Source organism: Nematolebias whitei, chromosome 4, assembly GCF_014905685.2.
Source record: "Nematolebias whitei isolate Nwh7 chromosome 4, NemWhi1, whole genome shotgun sequence".
In the NCBI taxonomy this organism is placed as follows: Eukaryota; Metazoa; Chordata; class Actinopteri; order Cyprinodontiformes; family Rivulidae; genus Nematolebias; species Nematolebias whitei.
Genome location: NC_056501.1, coordinates 20,889,971 through 20,892,221, shown reverse-complemented (window position 1 = coordinate 20,892,221; position 2,251 = coordinate 20,889,971). Strand labels below are relative to the sequence as shown.

Sequence of the window (2,251 nt, the reverse complement as noted above, 5' to 3'; positions counted from 1 at the left end):
CTGCTCCCGGTCTAACGTCCTTTTAAGGATCAAATCAGCAAATTTTGACCCGTCTCTTCCTGTTTGAACCTCAATATTAAAGTACTCACTGTCACTCAGATAATATGTTTTAACTGAATTTGATCCAACATCAGGATCGACAGCATTACTGAGAGAAAACCTCTCCCCTTTTGACGTCGCTTCAGAAATATCTAAATGAATGGCCTCCGTCCTAAACTGCGGGGCGTTGTCGTTCATATCTAGAATTTCTATTTCTATGTTAAACATCCGCACTGGGTTTTCTAGTGTCGCTTCCAGTTTAAGATAACAGGACACGGACGACTTGGTCGGGCAAACGTGCTCTCTGTCAATCTTTTCCACCACGTACAACTCGCCAGTCTCTTTGTTCACATCCAAATATTTCTTGTTGGCGATGATGTAAACGCGCATTTTTCTTTCATTGAGTGTTTGAACATCCAGTCTGAGGTCAGAAGCGAGGTTTGCAACGACGGACCCTTCCTTCATCTCCTCCGGTATGGAGTAATGAGTCCCTGATGTCAAAATCTGGCTTACAAGCGACAAAAGTAATAGAGCAGCCAAGACGTACCTCCTCCCAGACTCCATTGTCGGAACGGCGCCCATTGTTACGCGTGAGGACCGCATCAATAATCCGGTGTCCTGTAATACCGAGTTATCCGTCCCAGTCTTGATTCCAGATGTAGTTCCGTATAGGAATCGGTCCGCAGATTGTCGAAATTTATAAAACACCAGAGGGATTACTCTGTAACAGTTTCAGCACCACGGAGAGCTGTTCCGTCGTGACGCAGCGGTTTGCTGTCATGGCGTTCAGAGACTGTGTCCAAACCAAACAGCGCCACCATGTAGGACTGGGAAACTGAGGCTTAACCTCATGCAAAATTAGAATTATGTTTGAACTAACATTTGACTGCATGACGACAGTGTAAAGAAGCACCAAATATATATTTTTAACAAGCTGTTTTTATGTTTTCTAAATTTCTGAATGGGTGTAATTATAAGCTTAGTTTAAATGAGGTTATTTACATAAAATGTTATTCTGTATATGTATTTTTGTGATATTTTTTACAGAATGTGTATGTATGGGGGGTTTATTTGTGTTTTCAACATGGATGTGGGAATAAATATTGAGGCATTGATATAGATTTTTTTTTTAATTAAAATACTTATTTTCTGTTATTATTTAAAAGTAGTTTATGTATCCTGTTGAAGTCAATTCAGTTTATTTAAATAGTGCCAAGTCACAACAAAAGTTGTCTCAGGCACACTGGCACAGAACAATGAATGAAACTAAATATAGTGTTTAACGATAAATGTTAAAGAGTATGACGTTTTTAAATTACTTTCAAATAGGCATTAAAAATGTAACTATTTCAGATTGTGTTTATGTTGTGGGGATATTAGGTCTGCTTCTATGAAATTAATAAATCAATTGCTCAATTATTAATAAAGAACTGTTTCTCTATTAAGGATTTTTGGATAATCTATACAGAAAAAAATCTCAAATAGTTTTTTGCAAAACATGTGGGGCCCAGAACAGCACGGTGGCTCAACTGGTAGAGCTGCTGCCTCTCAGCAAGCCGGTCCCTGGTTCAAGTCCTAGTCCGGGGGCCTTTCTGGTTGGAGTTTGTTTGTTCTCTCCATGCATGCGTAGGTTTTCTCCGGTTACTCCGGTTTCCTCCCAAAGAGAAAAACGTTCATGTTAGGCTGGCTGGTAACTCTATATTGCTCTTAGGTGGGAGTGAAAGAGTGAATGGATGTTTGTCTCATTTGTCTCGATGTGACCCTGTGATAAACTTGCGACCTGTCCAGGATGTACCCTGCCCCTCGCTCAGTGAAAGATGGACATGGGCACCAGCGACCCCCCATAACCCAAAATGGAAGAAATGGATAAAAGGTAATGGATGGATGGATGTGGGGCCCATTAAAAATGAATATCATTTTTTACTATTTATTTTACAAGAAGGAACAAAAAAAACCACACAGAATGAAGCCTTGAGGGTAAAAAAAAAAAAAAGATGATATGAAAATTTAAAAGAAATACTTAGCACTAAGAGCATTGCTAAAAAGGAAATTTGAGGGAATTGAAGCTACAAAGATGTCCTATCACCTAAAAAAAAAGTTAGTGTCATTAAATAAATAAAAAAATGTCAAAAACTCCTACCTGCAGAGTAGAAGCAGCAGAGTCACTGGTCTCTGACAGTCCTGTCCCTCTGGGGATACTGGACACGATGTA

The 2,251-nt window shown here is 39.4% G+C and overlaps 1 protein-coding gene across 1 annotated transcript in view; it reads left to right on the top strand.

The window, feature by feature from the left end:
- LOC119408737 (protocadherin-10) overlaps positions 1–2,251 on the top strand; it is a 27,951-nt gene that overhangs the window by 9,891 nt on the left and 15,809 nt on the right. The gene's annotated exons all lie outside the window — the stretch shown is intronic.